The sequence below is a fragment of the Prinia subflava genome, chromosome 3 (assembly GCF_021018805.1).
Source record: "Prinia subflava isolate CZ2003 ecotype Zambia chromosome 3, Cam_Psub_1.2, whole genome shotgun sequence".
NCBI classification, from domain to species: domain Eukaryota; kingdom Metazoa; phylum Chordata; class Aves; order Passeriformes; family Cisticolidae; genus Prinia; species Prinia subflava.
In genome coordinates, this window is record NC_086249.1 from 95,629,705 (window position 1) to 95,651,748 (window position 22,044).

Genomic DNA, 22,044 nt, shown 5'->3' on the forward strand with positions numbered 1-22,044 from the left:
TACCTATATTTTTCCTGGTTGTCCAAAATACATGTTTTTTAGGGTATTTACAGGAAGAAGGAGAAAAACAAGGACAAATAAACACTAAATCTGGTATATGGAAATTACCTACTTCTGTGAAGCTGTAGAAGACACAAAGTATTGCAGATGCTGCTCATAAGGTTTTTTTCTATATTCTTCATTCAGTCTCTCTAGGTTTTGGAGTTTTTTGGTTTTACAAGGAAATGTTTCCCAGTTTATACAATATTTTGAGGGCAGACAATTGCTGTTCTTTCCTCTGTTTCACCCAGAAATATAAATTTATGCCTGAGCTGTTATCTGAAAGTGCACCCATTAAAAAACACACTTCAAACTCTGTAGTAACAATGTTTTTGCGTGGTTCTTTAGAGTTACAATCCCCATAAATGGTATGTCCTGTGTAAATTAAGTATAGTAACAGGATCTCTGCATTCACTGCAGAAATGCAGCCACCCTTGGAAGGGAGACGTGGTTCAGGAGCACACAGCAGGACAGTTCCTGACAGCTGGAATTCAAGGCAGGCTGTAATTGAAATTTTGTAGACTCTGCAGACCTCATACACCTTTTGTTTTGTAGGACCCACATTATGAAGAGCACTTGAAGATGATATTAGCACTTCTTTCTTCGTATTGCTAAACCCTACCCCCCAAAAACCAACCAACCAACCAAACAAACAAACAAACAAACTCAAAAGCGACTAAATTCTTCTTCCCCATAGCATAAACTGCCCAATTCAAGACAAAGACTACTTCTGGCTGGAGCAGGTCCTCTCTGTTCTGCTGAACTGCCACAGAAATTCTTGTATCAACACTGCTCAGTCATAACACTTAAGGGAAGAAATACTTTGTTACCACGGGATTATTCTTGAAAAAGTTATGAGAAGCTGAGCTGTGTTTAATGTCAGTTGCCTAAAAAGTCTGGTCATTTTGCAGTCACACTTAAATCAGTCTGGGTCAATTAAAAACCTTTTTTAAAGAAATTTTAAAATCATATCTAAAAGTTTCTTTCTAGATTTACTTGAACCTTCACTAGGTATTTAGTTTAAATTACATTGATTCAGTCTTCTTACAGTTTGACTGGTAATCCTACATGTCTGAAGAGGCAGATTTATTCAATTCCTGATGCAAAGATTTAGGAGTGCCCCTACATTTTGGGGGTGCTCAGACAGGAGGTCTAATCCACTGTTCCAAGCCTTTTTCTTTTTTGTTCCCAAAGTTGTTTTCCCCTCATTTTTCCTAATTCATCTTTATATATTCCTAGTGCCAAGTTGGCCTTTTTCTAACATTCCTAGCAGAATCTTTGAGGCTGACATGGCCTTTACAGTTTTTCTTCAGGCTCAGCATCCCACTCGATGATGTCAATGAGAATGGCAAATCTGAATAGGTTTTTTGCTATTTTGGATCCTCCCATGAGAATTTAAAATTATGGCAAATATATGTCCACAGTCATCTGCAGTGAATGCTCCTTACACTGGCATTTGTTGTCTGAATGACCATTGGCTTGTATGTTGAGGAAAAAAATACTTTTCTCTTTTCCCCTATCCAATTTATGCCTGCATATAATTTATCCTTCTATCACAAAAAAAAAAAAAAAAAAAAAGGAAAAAAAAGTTTTACTTCAGTGTTTTTCTTGATTTCTTATAGTCATTTGTATGTGTAGTATATTGTACAGTATTAACTGCATTTAAATTTTAGTATTGATAGTAAATTCCTACATGGAAAGATGTGTGGATACACACTTCTTCTTAGGTGTGTTTATAAATACAGTTAATTATCTTTTTCTGTGTATGAGCATTATTGTAGTGTCATCAATGGCAGCGTAACTTGGAACTAGTGCTGCCAAAATCTGCTGGTACCCTGCACAGATGGTGAGACTTCTGTAAGAATTAAAAAAATTATGGAAAATACAGGTAAATAAAGAAATTTTGGAGAGAAACTTCAAGCAGCTTTTGTCATTTGTAATGGAAGTTTATATAGTTTTAATTCTAATTTTCAGTTTCAAAACTTTGGTTTTTTGGGTTTTTTGTTGTGTGTGTTTTTGGGGGTTTTTTTTTGTTTTGTTTTGTTTTGTTTTGTTTTGTTTTGTTTGATTGGTTTGATTTTTTTATTGGTTTTCTTTTATTGTTATTTTTATGGATTCATTTGAAATATATTTCAGTATGTGGATATAGAATTTAATTAACATTTGGTAAACACTCATGAACTAATCAAGCCAAGGAAAAAACTTATCTCACTTTTCACTGGTTTTAAAAGATCTCTCTCATTCTAATCTCTTACTTAGATTTAGGTAGATCTCTTACTTAGATTTAGGTAGATCATCCTTAAAGTTTGTCTGTTATATTATTAATTTAACTGTCCAAGTGGAGTAATTGCTCCTGTGGTGACAGCTTTTTACATCCGTTTTCTACCACTGGTAACAAACTGATTTCCATTCTTTTATGTATCTGTTCAGTTTCTATTTTTAATTTTGTCTTCACAGTTCCCAGCTGACTCAAATAGGACCTTAAATAGATCACAAATTAAACTATGCAACTTCAAAAATTACCATTGTTTACTCCATGAATGTCTCTGTGACTAATCAAACACTTGATTAAGCTTGATTCAAACTAACTGTATTCTGCAGTCCCTGGGCAGGGAATGCTATGTCTGTCTTGTATGTTCCTTACTTTCAGAATTGTCTTTATTTCCATTTGAAACCCTACTGCTTTTATGCATTTAAGGTTCCTGCCACAGTTACTCTTCAAAAAACAAAGAGAAATAAAATAAGAAATGTTAAATTATATATATAATAAATATATGTTAATTATGTTAATAAGTTTTTATTAACAAATTTTTTAACAAATGCTGAATTTCCAATATGAATTGTGGTTACATATATGATTTTAGGAAATAAAACAGATAATATCCAGTTGCTAGATTATGTGAATAGTGTCCAGAGGAGTATGTTCTACCAAAATTTCTTTCTTTCATTGGTTTGCTAGCTCAGTAGAATTAAAATATTGGTCAATGAAATCCAATCATTCCTTCAAGGCTTTTTTTTTTTTTTTTGCCCAATGCATGCATAAATTGAGACTGTCAGGATGTATAAATACTGAAATATATGAAACGTGCCCAAATGTGTCAGTCTGATGTTGAAAGAATCTAGCTTTTGTTTTGTTTTTGATGGGGTCAGGAAGACCCTTTGGAAGTTTCTTCAAATATTCTTATGACAAGAAATTGATAAATAAAGTGATTGAAGAACACGACAATATCAACGGTCATGTCAACAGTTATTTGTGGTGAAGAGTCTAAGTCTATAAATTATATGTTAGATACTGGAACTGGGGACTAAAGACAGAGAGAGAAACCCACACAGTATTTTCCCTTCTTTGTAGTACATTTTAGATCAAGAACACACAGCTGAGTGGCATCAGATTTTGGAGAGCAGGGTTCTCCTTGAGGAGTCACAGAGTCCTTCAAACACTCCTCCAAGTATTTTTTTACAATACTTTGCCTTGAACAGCTTCTCTACTCTTTTTTTGGTGATACCTCTTCCACACTGAATTCTACTTTCTTTGGAAGTAATTTATAACATTCTGTCAATTTACTGTCACACATGATGAAAATGTATTTTTTGAGCGTGAACCGAGCTCCACATGCAGCACACTTCAGCAATCATGTTCATCCTGCTCTGAGGTCTATGACTGGAAAACAAATCACAGCTATTCTATGAAATCCAAGTAGATATCTGTGAAAACATGTCTATTACTGCAACACATATACTTAGATTAATTTTTGCAGCATTTTAAAAATAAAAATCAGTTTGCTAATACAATATTGAGTAAAGATTTTTTAAACTTCAAGTTAATAGAGAATTATAAATAAAGAGATGCTTGCATTTTAATTTGAGATGAGGCAAAATTGCAAATTACATTATCATATTTCTGATATGTATGCAAAATTAATATAGGGTAATTGGGCACAGAGGTAAACATTTAGAAAAAAACTCCGATGAGTTTGAGAGGTTATTGTATTATCTTAATTACCAGAGTATTTTTTCAAATTCAAGAAGAGTAAATAACAATCCATATATTAAAACAAACAAAGAAACAAAGAGACCAGCAATCCAGTTGAACAGGTAACAATTCCTTGATTCATTTATACAAGACACTTAAAAATGAATCAAGCTACATTCTATGACTTCAGGCATCTCACTTTTCTTCTTTTGAAATTCTTCAGTTTATCTGTAGCCCAGTGTAACAAGACTGCAATGGAAAAAAAAAGTTTTATCCCCATTATCATTCATGGATATATAAAATTAAAATGTCTGAATGGCAATGATTATGTATTGCTTAAATATGAAAGAGCTATGCTAAGAACTCACTGTATTGATATATAAGCACTAAGGACTATTTACTCAAACTAATGGCATATAAGCTTGGTGTCACTAAGGACATAAAGGAATTTTTAGCCATTGCAGAATTAAAAAGACCAAGTATGAAAAAGTTTTCATGAGAGTTCTGGGAATCGTATGTAAGAATTTCCAAATAATGATTTTTTTATATTAATAGGAAAATTAATAGTGAGTATTGAGAGAAACTTTGTCCTTGCATTGGAGAAGTTAATTAGGCAATTAGAGCTGTTAAAAATTACATAAGACTAACCTCAGGGGACCAGCATCTCAAATCTCAGAAGGAAAGAGTAGAAAACATAAGTTATTTTTAAGAACAATTTTTAGTTACCTCTTTGAATATCAGATTAGGTCTTCTGTCATCATAGTTCCTGCATTAACTGCTACTTAGTGAGCACATCAATAATTGAACCAACACACAGTTTAAAATTCTGAAATACCACTTATATATGTCTTCAATATGATTTCATAATATATATGTTTTGTGGAGAAATACTTAATTTGCTTATCTTGTATTTCCAAAACACCATGAATACATGAATTTTCTCTTGGTTTATTTTTCATTTTGTTGATTTTTTTTTGTACTGCAGAGAAACTTTTCCTTACTAGAACTAAACGTCTTTATAATCATACCTGAAGTAGAGACTTCAGACAAGAATGATGGACTGCATTGTATGTCTTAGTTGGTACATTTGCACAATTTTTGGCTCTGAGACTGGGATTACTGGCCCTGATGTTTAGGATGACATTTAGCACGTTTGTCTGGAACTGAAAATCACTGGGGTTTTTTTAATCCAAGACCAGTTAAACATCTGTTCACCCTGTCTAAACCCACATAGTCTTTTTGTATTGGGATATTTCATTTTCTGGCCAGATGAGCACTATGGGGTCTTTTTAGTGAAATGTGGGTTAAATGCATCATGTCAGGAAGCAGTGGAGGTTGGCTGCCCCATGTGACAAGGGGAGATGGGTGCCAGGCAAGACATAAAGCAGCAACCTTCAGGCTCAAGTACCCCTGTGGGAGTAAGAGAACATGTTCACAATGGCAAATGTAGGAGTGCACCCCATAGCAGCAGGTGTTCCCATATTAGGAAAGGATTTGAGTTTCACACCTTGTCTTATTTATAAGGCAAAGAACCAGAAACTTTGATGCCCTTCTCACCATAACTGGCCAGGTTCCAGCACAGAGGCACCTTTTAGATGGTTTGAACTGTACCTCAAGACCTGCAGCGATTTTGGTCAGGATGCAAAGAACTCCTCTTAGATTGTTAAATACTTAAAAAAGAGCATAGAGATTTTTGGGGCAGTTTTGGGGTGTCCTTGTAGGTGTAAGGGCCCTCCCTGCACCTTGCATGGATTTTTCTCTTCTGTTTTGTATAGTTTGTTATTTTTGTCTTTGTGAAAACCTTTTGCTTTTCCAAACACCTCCGATCATGCCATCTCACTATTTTATGAGCCATTTCTGAGGCTGCAGGCAACCCTCAGAGTGTGATGCACCTTTGTGAGGCTACTAACATTCTCTCCCCACGCAGATTCCATCAGACAAACTCATGCAAATCTGAGTCAGAACTTTTGGGCAACTCCAGTGTGATGACACCAGGCCAAGGACCATCTGGGAAAGCCTGTGGTCTGGGTCCAATCACACTCTGTTTCAGGTACTAAATTTCTAACCCTTTGTGAGCCACCACAGTTGTTGATGTTCCTTTTGGAAGAGCTATACAGAGAGCATTTACCAGGCAAAAATGAAGGAAAATGTTTAATTAGCAATGAGTCATGGAAAGAGGATACATAAACAGAAATTAATATTTTCTGTAAAAACAGTCAATACATTGATTTCATGTTTAATTTCTACTCTTCCTTTCATTATTAGAAAAAAAACCTCTTTGTTTTCAGGACTCCTCCACCCCATTCAAATTATTTTAGAAACTCTAATTGCATGAGTGATGAATTCCTTTTCTCTATGGGTGAAGAGGATGCTCTTAAAGAGGGTAATTCTAATTATTGTTGTTCCTACTAATTTTTAAAGAATTGTATCCTATATTCTGATGACTCTTACCTGTCAAGGATTCTCAAAGTATCTGAATAAATGTGATTAACTGCCTTTATTATTATCTTAAAATCAAGTTCATACCTGTGCTAACACCCCAAAGCACCCAACTAAAAGTCAAATTCATAAGATTTTGTCTGTAGAGCTACCTATTATATGTTCTTATCTATTTTAAGACAGATCCACTTTAAAATAAGCACCAACTGCTCACCTAACACCCACTTAGCAGAACCAGGTTCTTGCACTGAGCACATTGTACTGTATAAAATTTTAGTGCACAAATCCTAAATTGTGTTGTTGTTGTAGAAATTCAGTCATTTTCTCAGTGCGAGTGTAGTAGATATGTAATGCATGTATGAAGTGTGTAATGCTAACAAATGAAGATAATAATCACTTTGACTAATCCTTAAAACTGAATGGAATACTTATAATGTACATTTATTTTTCCTCCTAAACATAGGCTATTACTGTAAACAGGAATGAGAGTCTTTTTTAGCATCCTGTTATCAATATAAACCATTTAACAAGTACAGATCTACTAAGCATTATATATTAAATGGAGCCTGTGATTTCATAGCTTTTAAGAATATCCAAATCATTACATTGAAAATTAAAATGTACACCTGATTTTTAAATTCCTGGAAATTTGAGACATTTAATAAAATCCCCAATACGCACAGCACGTGAAAGGCAGAGAAAAGTGTTGGACAGATGCCCCTAAACATCCAGGGCTACTACAGTAATGAATTAAAGAGCAAGAGTTTACAACCAGAAGTTTAAACAGGGTCTAGTCTGTACACATTTGAGAAGTTGTACTCAGATACTGCTTGGAGTACAGGGCACATACACACTATTAACAGAGTGTGTTCCAGCCACAGAACTTAGAAGCATGCTTATCACTTTGAAACACACACTTTTGTAGAGAACTGAATGCACAAATGTTTCCCCTACCCAGGTTATTAGAATTACAATAAAACTAGTCTGTCAGTACTTAATAAGAAAGTGTTTATTTAAAATTCCTATCTTCAAATGCTACAAGTACAAACCAGTGAATCTTCATGAATCTTATGATGCAGCTAGTTAAGCATGACTACTATCTTTTATGCCTAAAGAAATGCTGCTGGTAAAATTCAGTGCCTTGACATGAGCCACTCCAAGAGAATCAATATTGGAGCTGATGCCATTAAAAATGGTCCCTTGGCTTTATTCATGCTTCAGAACTATTTTGTGCTTTCCTTGTCATTGTTTTTTACCAATTTTTCACCCATGTCTAGCTGAAAGCATGATTTTCTGTATAGCTGCTGCTTGACTTGCAGTGTTCTTTTTCCAAATATCATCCTGGATGAAGAGAGAATGGCAAAACCTCTGCAGGAGAGCACTGTCTCAGAAATACTACATTTCCCTTTTGTTGTGGTCTCAGACTATCTTCTATAAACACGGCTTTTCTCTCTGTCAGGAGAAACTATAAGTCTCTGAAATATTTTTTGTTCTTTAGTGGCTGAGATATGTTGCATGTATCATGGCCAAAGGGAAAGAGTTTGCACAACCCTTTATTAAATTGGGAATGCCAAATTTTCAAAAGTACACAGAAGCAAAATATAGTTTCCTTGGGTAAATATTTATTTGGTTTGGAAGAGATATCTTTCAGCATCCAGTAAAGAAGCACTTTCTGGAAAATACAATCCTTTGCTCGCATTGATTTATTTCATGAAGTCTGAGAATAGACTTAAAAATTACTTGATGCTGTTGACTAAATAAGTAAGTTGTAACTGGTATTACAAATACTGGTGGAGCTCAGAAAAATGAAATAACATTGAGGAATCATAAATATGCCATTCAGCCAAGGATGGATATTTCTGGAATTGCGTTGAGTGGGGAATGCTTCATCGTAAAGCAAAATGGTTCTTTTTGGAACACTGCCCAGACTTACCTAACTGTATTAACTCCAAGCAGATATTGCTGCATAAATGTCAGGCCAAAATGAGCAATGGTAGACTAGACAGGCCTCTGAGACAAGTGTTTTAAATAAGAAGTATTTCCACACCAAAACCAAATTTGACTTACGAGAGAAAATTAGATATTCGGATATCCCAAGAAAAAATTTTCATATATAAAAGTTTGATCAGAAGCATTATTTTGTGTGATTTATAACAAGGAGCAAGATTATTTTCACAAAAATGGACATTTCAATGGGTTTCCCAAAACTTGCAAATGCAATTTAAAATATTAGAAATGTTTTGGAATTTGAATGTCTTCTCTTAAAGTAACTTATGATATATTATTGAAAGAGAGCAAAAAGAACATACAGTAAATGTAGTTTTCATTTGGGATATTTTTTGTGTCAAATCTGATTGAGTATATAATTCAATTGCAGGGTACTGAGGATAGAACTCCCTGCAAAAATCATTATTCTAATACATACCTTCTAATAATGGAAATCTTTCACACCAATTCCTTCCAAGGGTTTTTCTCAGGTGATGTTAAATGTAGTTTTAGTTATCATAAGAAAAGCAGTGTTCTAGCTGTATTTCGTCTGTGTTCCACTCTATATCCAGGAGTGATACAAACATACAGTGTAAGTTACTCTTGCTTTAGATACTTCCATTGATACAAAACTGCACTTTTTGATTCAGGTACAGGAATACAAATCTAAGCTTTTCAACATATTTTGGGTTAGTAAGGATTTTAACATAAATTATCCTATTTCTCACTTGTTGTCATGGCTTAACCCCATCCAGTCACAAAATACCAGGCAGCCACTTGCTCACTCCCCCACCAGCAGGATCGGGGAAAGAACTGAAAGAGTAAAAGCTGGAAAACTTGTGGATTGAGATAAAGACATCTCAGTAGGCAAAGAAATAGCTACACACACAAGCAAAGCAAAACAAGAGATTCAGTCACTGCTTCCCATGGCCAGGCAGCTGTTCAGTCATCTCTAGGAAATCCAGGATCCAGCTGTGTAACAGTGACTTGGGAAGACAAAACACCACCCACTCCAAACGTCCGCCCCTTTCCTCCTTCTTTCCCCCACTTCATACACTGAGCAGGTTGTCTCATGGTCTGGAATATCCCTTTGGTCCTTGGGGGTCACCTGTCCTGGCTGTGCCTCCTCCCAATTTCCCACCATGTGACAGTACAAAAAGCAGGAAAGGCCTTGGCTCTGTGTAAGCCCTGCTCAGCAGTGACAAAACCATCTCGAATTATCAACCATGTGTAATGTGTGTATTAACACAAATCCAAAGCACGCCCCCACACCAGCCACTGGGAAGAAAATTAACTCTACCCCAGCCAAAACCAGCACCCTTGTCATATAGAAAAAGCAGTTCCATAATGAGACTGAATAGTAAGAGTAAACAAAGAAAAATGTTGTTAATTCATCTTAGCTATGTTTGGTTTTAACTTCTTTTTCCTAATTTCAAATGAAGGTTGGAACAAAAAAAAAAAAAAAAAACAAAAACCAACAAACCAACCAACAAACAAACAAACAAAAAACCCACCAAATATTGCTATTTTTGTGTGTATGTATATCTAATTTTTAATCTTTTTTTGATATGTAATAGATATTCTATTGTTATGAAAGAAGAAACTTCCTTCAACCTTTATAAACGTTAGTAAAGTAGCAGCTCTATATTTTTATCTCACATTCCACACCTATTGTTAATATGGAAAATTATTCCATTAAATTGATTTATTAAATATAATATTCTGAAGTTTAGAAAGTACTGAGACGGCTATTTTTAGAATTTATTTATTAAACATGTCATACATTTCCATGATACACAGAATGAATCTTTAGCACCTTAATCTAAAATAAAAAGGACACATCAAAAGGAGAGAACATACTGTATAACTATTCATGTGTGTGAAGAAAAATTTTGTGCAAGTATTTCTTCATGAGACAGGAGACTGCTCTAAGAATAGAAGCAGAAGGTTTACCAGAGCAGAAGCAAAGGTCTGAATATGAGAGCTGAAAACTATCATAAAGCTTCTGAGAATTAGGAAAAGTAAAAGATGTATGCAGGGGAAATAAATGCAAAAAGAATGGAGGGACAGTTTGATTTATGTCCTTGATGATCAACAAACTTGCAAGGTAAGAAAAAAATTTAATGAATGATATAGGACTGACAAAAAGCAAATTCACATATAGCAGTAACTAATGATAAAACCCTTCTGAAAGGGGAAAAGTTGATGTTGAAGTGGAAACTGAAGGCAATGTATTCTTTTCAATTGAGTCTCAAACTGAAGACATTTTCCAGCAGCAATCCCTAATTTATGCTGATTTAGCTTAGCTATAAACTACAGCATTTACTGGCCAATTTGTTTGGTAAGCAATCAGCACAAATGACAAATAAGTAAACTCACTGAACTGCCAGACGTGGTTGGTACTAACCCCTACTCGCACACTGTATTTTTCTACATATCCACAGGTCATCAACTCAAACAGGAGCTTTAATCAAAACCTGGACATTCCAGTCATGCTGAAGAATTTCCAAGTATTTTACCATTGCTGAAACATTTCCCAAAACCCCATTTTACATTTTAAATAAACTTGTCTAAAACTACTTATAGCACATTCTCCTAGATATAGAAAGGAGTTTCGTTGATCTCTGGGAATAGAACTCTCCTGCAAGCACAGAAAATGAGCCTTTTTTCCTGACTGATAGTTCTGCTTTATATGAGTAATTGTCTCATCACCAGTCACACCAGTGGCTAGGTGCACAAACCAATGAAAGGAACTCTGTCACATTATTTTCTCTGTCAAACATGTATGCCAGGGTACATTAACAAGATACAGCGAGGAGTTACACTACTCAGATAACAAATCCTATCTCTGCAACTTAGGAAAATAATAAAATTAATTTAAATAAATTTTAAAAGCAACACAAGTAAGTGGTTTGTCACTACAGAATGGGTCTACTGACCTCAAAGCTGAGGAGGAGCCAGATGTGGGTTCCAGTGAGACATCTGTGTTGAGTGACCCTGACCTGTGGTACTCCCTCAGCAGTAAGAGGTGAGGGACAATGGTGGGTGACTCCCTGCTGCAGGGCACAGAGGAACCTGTCTGCCAGCCTGACCTGTTGCCTAAAGAACTTTGCTGCTTACGGATGCCTGGATCCAGGATGCTGCAGAGAGACAGTTGAAGTGTGTCCAACATTCTGAATATTATCCTCAGAAGTCTTTTCTTGTGGGCAACAGTGGGAAAATCTGGAGAGTAGCCATGGTGATTGCAGAATTCTAGGGGTCTAGGTGGTGTTCTCAATCCTGAGGCTAAAGGGGGAAAGCTGATACTGTATGCCAACAACTGTTTGCAGAGCTGAAGAAAAAAGGTTTAGTTTTTATGACTCCGGAAAATATTTACAAATGAACATCTGCTTAAGAGAAAAATCATTTTGTGGCACATGAAGCACAAGAAGGTCATCAGGAGCACTCAGCTTCATTGGGGGAAGTCATGACTGACCAGCCTGAGACACTTCAACAGTGAAATGCTTTGGTAAATATCAGGAGAGCAGTGGATTTGTTTACCTTGATTTCAGTAAGGAATTGGACACTGTCTCCAAGAAGATTCTCATAGACAGCCTGTTGGTGTATGGACTGGCCAAGAAGACAGTGAGGTGGATTGCATAGTAATGGTAGGGCCTAGAAGCTGATGTTCTGTGGCACTAAGTCTAGTTGGAGGCCAGAAATTAGCAATATAGACCAGAGTTCAATCTGATTCCATCTGGATCTTCCTAAAAGATCTGGGTGAGGGGCCAGAGCACACCTGCAGTAGTTTTGCTGCAGACACTAAACTGGGAGGAGTAGCTTATTTGTCAGAGGGTTGTGCTGCCATCCAGAGGGACCTTGACAGGCTAGAGAAATGAGCTGGACTGTTGGGAATCCCATGCCATTCAACATGGGGGAATGTAGAGCCCCAAACCTGGGAAGAAAAGAAACCCATACACCAGTACATGCTGGAGGCCAACCAGCTGGAAAGCACTTTTGCACTCCTTTTAACTCTCCTGACTGTTACTTTTGTTATATCATAAAAAGAGTATCTAGTAAATTTTATATGTCCCCAAGTCTGAAACACATATTGAGTTCTAAATATCATGTGTGTGGGTCTCTCAATGACAGTTATAGAGTCACAGTAGATCTGTCATTCTTCGTAATGCAAAGTATTATTATTGCTTAATATTTGAGAAGGAAGCTTGTTGGCTTGAGAAGTGACTTGCAGAATTTCTATGAACTTCACAGAACTATGCACACTACTTTCTTCTATCTTTGCCTTGTCAGCACACAGTTTTCTTGCTCAGATAACCCAAATCTAAGTGAGAAGGTCCTTCAAAGATCTTGAAAGTGTGTGCTGCCAGGCTGTCCCCTGCCTGTTCTCTCTCTGTAAGTAACAGATGAGCATGGAAACAGTACACAGACAGGAGACATTCCTATATTTCTGTTTCTTTGACCTAAGAAAGAGATCTGATACCCTTTGGACCTTGTTCCTACGTCTGAGTAAATAAATCTTCATCACTGTGGGCTGTGTCCTCAGTGCAGCACTTGCACATGTAGCATCCGAACTTCTCTGCAGAAATCTCATTCATCCTTCCTTATGATTCACTTCTGCATACTCATAGCTATAGAACTGCTGTAATTATTCAGGGTGGGCTCTGGGTTTATGGGGACAGGTGTCACTGTTCAACTCCCCTCATCCACTGTAGTGGTTAAATTGTGAAGAGCCGTGGGAAAATGTGCCACTTATTCCACAACTCAGCACAGACCCACAGACAAATCTCCACTGAAATGCTCCCACTGCCTCTGTGTGCAACCTCCCCCAATTTCCAGTTTTCAAAACCCGAGTCTTTGATAACTGCTACTTCCAAGAATTTTTTTCACAATCTCCCTCTTCAGTTAAGCTTTGCACTTAACAACTTTCATGTAACTGCAATCTCAAAATTGTAACACATCTACTCTAATTCAGTTTATGAATATGTTTTTCAGTGCTTGGCATGACTTATGTATTCCTAGAAGCAGCAATCCTCTCTTTTTTTTTTTTCCCCCTGTTTTTCTTTTAAAATCTAAAGTAGGATTTTTACCCTGGAACTGAGATATTTTACTGTAAGAGATAAAAAACACTCTTTTTTTTTCCCCTTTAGCCTCAGTCTAGCTATGGTGTCACTTGCGTCTGCCTAGAGAGACAAGAAACTCACTTCATCATACAGGAAGGGTATCTGCCTTTCCCTGTGTTGTGCTAGCAGTTTCTGTTAGAGGCATGGAATTAGATTCAGTTTCCTAACCAAAAGCACCTGGGGCTATTTTAGGTGTCCTGTGACCTTCCTCTACTGGTCTAGAAATATGTAACTAATTTGTAGGTGTTCTGTGTCACAAACAGCAGCTACATGCACATGTCCTAGGGATTTTGTAGCTTTAAAAATAACAATTGATGTATGTATTTAGGGAATAAGATACTGCCCAATGAGTCCTACTCATGACATGGCAGGGATCTCGCTCATGGAATTTGCCTTTATGGGACCCCTTAAAATCCCTGATTTCTCTAGACTTATGGTTACACACCACTTTATCTTCAGTAAGACAAAATCTAAAATTACTACCCTTGTTTTGCTGGTATTAGTGTATAATTCTAAGAAATGTATACCCGATTCCACAGAGTTTAAATGTTTTGTTTTTTAATATTTTTCATACTATTTCTGCCTACCGCATTGAATTGAATATGGCAGTGACAAGTTGGGGCATGTCTTAATTTGTACTTCTTTGCCAAATGCTTTAACCTAAAATTCTAAACTTTTCTACTCTTTTCAGATATTTTTTGCTTCAGTATAGCACTTCTAGGAAAAAAAAAAAACACCCACAAACAAGCAATAATAGAAAACCCCAAACAAACACACAATCTCCCCTATTTCATATGTACAGTACCATGTTTGGTTCTAGTATCCTTCAGTAAAGATCTTTTCAGAAGGTGAAAATGAAACTGGGAAGTAGGAACGCTTTCCTTGCAGTTAATAAAAACAAAGCTACCCTACTCAGGGACAGGCTGACACCTTTCATGGTTGTTCATTGATTGCATGTACACAATATCTTTTCAGTACCACTCAAAATATCTCTACAATTCACTTGATCTTTTTAATTGCTAAAGTGACCTTCATGTTGCTGGTTTTATATACATTATCCACTTAAGGTGGTCTCCTCATTTGAGTTGGTTTTGAAGGTAGGGAACGTGTTCTCTCTCTCATGCATCTGGCACCCTCAATACTTAAGCAGGAGAAGTGTATTCTTGAAAATAGTATAAATATACACAATAATTTTTTAAAGATTTTTCTCCACTGCATATTTTTTCTGTTTTGTGAGGTTGTTCAAAGTCAATCTGTCTCCTCTTAGTTTTTATAACATTTGTCACATGAAACAAATTTCTTGATATTCAGTAGACTAATGAAATCTAATTTTCCATGAACTTGCTTTGATTTTCTGCCCGTTCTCTTTCTAGGCACAGCCATGACAATTAGCACGAGACAACATGAGCCAAGGTTAATCCAGGCTGCAAGTCTGTGACTGACAAAACATTGAAAATGAACTGATCTTGCACCTGTTGGTTGTCATCTTTCATGGCTGAAGAGTTTTGCACTAATTCTGACTCACAGATGCCTGTCAGTCTAAAATACATTATTAGCATATTTTTAATTAGATTAACAGAAATTCTACACTGAGCAAGACCTCATTAGTCATGTCTTTCACTTGCAGATCTTCTTTCGAGGACTAAGAAGTATCAAGAATGTTAACTTTCTCCAAACACCAGCAGCTATTGATGCAAAGGCATTCACAGTGTTTCTGGACCACCTACCCCAGCTTCATGTTATCTAAATATTGCAAAGTTCTTTTGTGATATAGGTGGTAAAAAAAGCCAATTCCCTTATTTCCATGATAAATCACAGTTATTTAAACTACACATATATCTAGATTTAAAGACTGCAGAAGTTGGCTTTGGGCATTTTTAAGCAAGGCTTTGTCAATCAAGAACTGGCTTAGGTGAAAACTCTTCCATGTAAAACAAATCTATTATTATTATTATTATTATTATTATTATTATTATTATTATTATTATTATTATTATTTCATTAACCAGCCAGCTGCTTAAATCTTTCCTGGATATCAGTCTTTTAACCAACCATAACTATTTTTATCAGAGCTATCTATCTGCTATAAGGTCTAGTGCCTCAAGAACAAAGCATCCCTACTTTGTCCTTGATGTAGGAGCTCTCCCAGAACTATCCCCACCAGGCAATACCCACCAAAGCTCTCACACACAGGCTGAATGAGGGACTTTCTGGATGTTACCTGCAATGTCTGAGCCCTTCACCATGTACTCTGCTCTTCCTCACCTGAATGGCCTGGGATGTTGAAGCCCATTGTGTCCTGTAAACTTACAGGAGGTAATTTCCAGACTGTCTCAATGGGAGTTTGGTCAACAGCTGGAAGTTCTGACTGAAAGGGATCCCATGCAATGTCTGCAAACCTTTATCTTTATAACTGAATTGAAAAAGCTGAAGTAACAGTGGATCAGGAAAGAACACCCACTGGTTCTGGAGCTCCATAGGACACCTGAGGGCAATGCATGTGGGGGTTTTTTACTGCCCCCACTGCAGAATTACCTTACATCCTTTCCATACTCGCTCAGGGAGGATGGCAATGATGAAATCACATCACTGAGATGCTGGGCCTGGCCAGCCAGTGAGACTTACAAATAAAATCCAGAAAATAATAGGAGTAGGAAGTACAAAGGGAAAAGGTTTTGCAGAATATAAGGACTAGATAATAATTTTATTGTCACTTGAGCACTAATTTTGGCTCTCACAGTTCTTACCTAGGCCAAAACCTGAACTTTCAGTATGTGGAAGAGGAATAGGCACTTTGACTGTAAAGGTGACTGGAGAAATTTGCAGAGTATTTGCAAGTATATTTTTTCTATAAAGATCTCTGTAAAGAGTTCTACTCAAGATACAAGGAAATTTTTATCAGAACTGAATGTTCCAGACTCTAGAGGGGAGGTTTCCGTCAGTATGATGGAGAGAAATCCCTCTATCTGCAAGAAAGCAGTGAGAGATGAAGAAATGTGTTTTGAAAGGGACCTTGTGGGTAGAGGTTCATGGAGAGATGTGCTGCGGAATGAAATGAAGACAAAAGTGTGAAAAATATAAGTGGGATGGACTTCGCAGTGTGCATGTGGATGGTGTCAGAGCTGTCACTTTGCAGAAGTCACAGTAACACTCCCAGCAACTTTATTTTGGGACTGTTTAGGGGTCCTTCTTGCACAGCTTCATGCACTGATTCTGCTCATTACGTACATTTATGTTGATAAGAAAACAGGTACTTAGTTGTTAAGTTATGTGATAAAAGTCTGATCCTTGTACACACTGAGGCATACCCCCAGCCACACGTGGGATTATGGATCCTCAGAAACTTCACCTCAGCCAGGATAACAGATCTGGCAGTTCCTAAAACTGGGCAGCTGACTCTTGCATGTCCAATTATTAATTCAATTTCAGCAACCGAGGATGCATAAGATCTGCTTTTGGGGGTAGTAAGGATGATAGGATAAATCATTATCACCAAAACTGCAAGTAATTAGATACCTCTCAATCTCAGATTTTGATAAAATTTTGTAGAATATTAACCTGAAACATTAACAAACATAACCACTGTCAATCCAAAAGACATTTTAGCCAGCACTGGAAAGAACAAATGGCCACTACTGACTGACAAAATACCGAAGTCCAGTAGAGTGCAGCCTATAAAGGCATTTAAAATAAAAAATTGCCAGCCTGCTCCTGTATGTAATGTTTTGACAGTTTTAAAGTGGATTTACTGAGGCTAAACCATTGTTTCATAAACCTGTAAATGTCTAATGAATCTGGCTTTCAGAAGGCACTGAATGCTCTTTCCAAAGCTACACTAAGGTAACAGAAAGAAGTGTACTGCCCTGGTTGTGCCAATTCTGCCTCTGACACCTGACTTCATCTGGCTTTCAATACCCTGAAATTAGTTGCAGGCTGTTGCTCATCTCCCCTTGGTCAAAAAAAAGTAGAAGCTTTGATGCATGACCTGAACTGTGAAGGCATGTCAGTCTAAGCTAAGTGTCAGCAGCATCCAGCAACTTGGCAAAGAACCTGCTAAAAAGTTGGAACTGCTTTTTATTATGGCAATACTAATCACAATTGGTAGAAGAGCATGATGTGTACAGGCAAAAAGTGAGTTAGAAGGTGCTATTTGCCAGATTCACTTTATTCTCCAGAGTTCCCTTTCTCCATCTTCCTATTTTCTCAACCTTGTAAGGTTTTTCAAGGACATTGGCATATGGGGCCCATTTTGAAGGACTGCATGTCAAAGCTAAAGGCATAAAAGAAGTAAGAATTCTGTCAAGTCAGCCTTCCAGCTCAGCTGAGGCAGTGGGAAAGCCTCCTGTGGACACCACCGAGTGCTCCAGCATGAGGAAGCAGTTTTGTGGAGCACACAGACAAATCATGAGATTTCTTAATGTTATAGTCTGTGATATTAGGCAGTGAAATCTGCTAAAAGTTGACAGTTTCACAAGCTATGAATAAGAAATTCCACTTGCCCACACTGCCACAATATCTGAACAGCCTGTTCTATATATTTCTCCAGTCCTTTGTACTACCAGATGCTATACATATATTATTTTTGAAAAAAAGGCATTCTTTTTATAGAGGTGTTTCCCATATTCTGGCAGAGTTAATTGCAACACAACATTCATCATTTATTTAGAACTTGCTTTAATGTGTTTGCATACTTTTTATGAGTTTTTGTTGCCGATTTTTTAAGATGTGATAAAGTCTGTGAATATTTTCTTTCTTCATCATGTTAGTTTTAGTACTTTTATTTCCATATGTATGTAGTTAACATGAGATTTAACATATTTTCTTAGACAATGCATGTATCAGCAGAACTAAAATAAGTTTCTGTGAAAAGGTCTCAGAAAATAATAGCATGATATGGTAAAAAATATTCAAATTTACTGGAAATAGGATGTACTTACCAACCTTTTATTTAAATGCTCCACAATGGAAGATCCTGTGGCTTAAGAGATGATGTATTTTTTTTAATATCTTCCCTTGACTCATTTAACCAAATTTATTGCTCTTATTAAAAAGTTTAATTTTACTCTTCTTGTAAATATAAAAGTAAACAGAAATTTTCCACCATGCTGCCTAAATTGAGTCAATAGAATTTTTAAGAATCTCTTTTAACTAGCACACTTATGCTTTTCAGCAGCTTTTCCAACAAAAGTATTTATTTCCCATACAGCACAGTTTCATAATTTAATAAATGTTAATTGTAGCTTCTCCAATTAATTTCTTGGCAGGAATGCCATTTAGGCTTGCAGCATCTATTTTCACTTTATATGTGTGCTATTTTTATGGAATGAACTCAACAAAAGCTGTACAGACAATGCACAAGTATTTGTAAAAAAACAGTTACAATTTTCTAAAATTCAAACTCACAGAGCTGTTCAATGTAATTTTCCTAGAATATTTGAACAGTATTAATAAATTCAATAGTATCATCAATTTCAATTTTATAAGGAAGGGAGTTTAATATAAAATATTAGTATACTACTTAGTATACTATTTATTCATTTGCAGTTAATGATTTGATAAATAATGGAAAAGGAGGGTTTTTTCTTATTTATGTGATTATATATTTTTCTATTTAAGGAGCTAAATGATAGTATTTATAGAATACTATAACTTATTTTTACAGTTAAGGCCCTGAAAGCTTTTAATTTGACTCAGTCTAATTTTTTTTTCCTTATTTTTTCCCATGACTTTGATACACAATCTGAATTCCTAATAAGGCAATATAACCTGGCCAACAGAACAGAAATACTGAAAGCAAATGTTACTGAGATCTTGTGACTGAACCAAGCAGTATTTTTAAGAGAATGGAGCCAGGTTTGGCTGTGCCCAGTGACAAAATGAGAGGAAATAGACTGAAACTAAAATAAATAAATTGAAAATAAGTAAAATAAATCAAGTGAAATAAACTGAAGCACAGGAGGTATTGCCTGAACATCAGGAAACACTTTTTGACCGTGAGGGTGATCGAGCCCTGGTAGAGATTGCTCTAGAATATTGTGGAAGTTGTGGATACCCAAAGATTTTGGGGTATCAAAAGGCTTCTGGACATGACTGTGACCTGCTGTTGGGTAGCCTTGCTTGGGCTGGGTGGTTGGACAACATGATCTCCAATTATGCCTTTCAAACTCAGCTCTTCTGTGATACTGTGAGTATGTTCATACGGGATTTTTTTTCAAGTGAGATGCAGCATTAGCTTGGATTTGGACATCAGTGCCCTCAGCCTCAATTTTTTTTCTCTAAAATTGCCTCAAATGTTTTTCTAAAGACAAACTGAATAGAAGTAATTTGTAATGGACAAGTCTAATTTAAGGAGTCATTGTGTTTGTCATCAGTTTTGAGGACAGAAAAAGCTAATGTAAAAGCCAGATGGCTGCTTCTACCTGAAGAGTGCTACATCTTAAAAACTGCATATTGAAAAGACTAAACTAGTACTGATGAAAAAACACATAATACCAATACTAAGGTAAAACTTCTAGAGTGTCTAGCTTTACTGTCTTTTTTTCTTCTTTTTTCTTCAATGGTAAAGCTCAAAGTTTTAATATTTTGTTACATAGCCAAGGGAATTGAAGTTTTTTGAAGGTATGGGATGCTTCATAAATTCTTAGCCTAAAAATCTGTTCCATGTTTCTTCAAGGGACTCAATAGGAGGGGGCTAGGATGAATTAGTCACAGTCACTCACGTGACTTTCTGTCCTTCAGCACTTTGCAGACTGAGGTAGGTATAAAAACCATCCATCAGCTGATATATCCCAAATGTCTCAGTGCTCCCAAGTACTTATACACTTACATTCGCTTTATTATTCATCATCCTAGCTTTACTTGCCCTACTTCCTTCTCAGAAATTTCCTGCTAACAATGCAAACATCTTGCTGTAGTATCTTGTCTTTCTTCAAAACATTTAATGATTATGTCTATATTTCAAAATTTTGAAGAATCATTTATAAGACCTTCTGTTTAGCAGAAATCAGTTTCATTTGATCTACTTTGTTTATGTCAAGCTCATAGCTTTTACATTTTATGGTAAAGCCATAAAAAGGCAAAGGTGACGTTTGGCTTTTTATTTTTAAATATTCAAAAACCTTTTAAAGGAATGAAGTCTTCCTCTATCAAAGTCAGTATGTAGAGATTCCATTCCACACATTTGTGCACATCTCTTATTTTATTTTCTGTTATACTAAGGACTGGGTGACACAGTAAACTGTTAAGTTGGCCCTTCCATCCTCATATGAGATGTGAACAAAATTCTCTGCCAATAACAGCAAAAAGAGTTAAGAAACTAAATAGAAATTCCATTGCATGACAGAGCACAGGAGGCTTTTTTGAAGCAATGGGGGGAGAAAATGATGTTAACAGAAGTCTGTTTTAATAAAAGGCATTGACAAAGATGGAGTCGCCATCAGTGGGAAGAATGGGAATCTCCACAAGGGGGGAAACTAATCAGAATTACCTGCTAATTACAGATTCTATGAAAAAAAAAAAAGTGGCCTAGTCAAGTATTTCAGATGATGTGCTGATATAAAATAGTAATGAATCTGTAGTTTTAAGGGAAAAAAAGAGGTTTTGAATTACCATGTAGTGGTCCTGTAGAGCTGAGTGAAATAACATTGACTGAAACCTCTGAATTCAGTTTTATCCAGCAACTTGAAACTTAGACTACCCATAGAACATTTTTTTATTTCGTTGGAGCCTTTATTCCTTATGAGTCAGGCACATTATTTAACATTAGAGCCATAGTAGTATTAGCTTCTTTTCCCTGGTTATAATGACAAGAATATGTGTTAATTGGTGTTAGAGTTTTATTTAAGCTTCATATAGTTTGAAATGTCAGTAGAGCCAGTAGTGTTCAAGCAAACCCATTATTTTAGAATAATTACCTTCTGTGGTCTCCTATTTGAGATAAAACAGAAGAGAGCACAGCAGGTTATTTTGGTTTTGGAGTGCTTATGTTAAACAATTAGCTGTTATTGTTGATTGCCCTCTTGGAAATAGTCAGGTACTGTTGTTATCTTATGACACATTTCTACGGTTGTTTTCATGCAGGATATACCCCCATGGCTTTACATCTTGGAAAGAGAAAACCTGTTTTTCTGCCTGCTCCCGTATCATTCCTGCTTCAGCCTGCTACAGAACTGCACCGTGTGCCAGTACTCGATGTTGTGATGAGCTCTGGAGCACAGTTTGTGCATGCCTTCAGGAACTGGAAGATGTAGACACAGAGTCAAGAGCCAAAAAGTCTCTCCATGAAAGCTCTTGTGTGACAGGGGCTTCTGGTGCCATAAGGAGCCATGTACATGAAATTATGGAAATGTTTTCCACACCTCTCTTTTGTTACCACTGAAGAACCGTAAACCTTCAGTAAATCACCACGAAATCCTATGGCTCTGTCTAGAAGCTCTTAAATGGCAAAAAAAGGAAAAGCCATTATTCACTGAAATTGTGGTTATATAT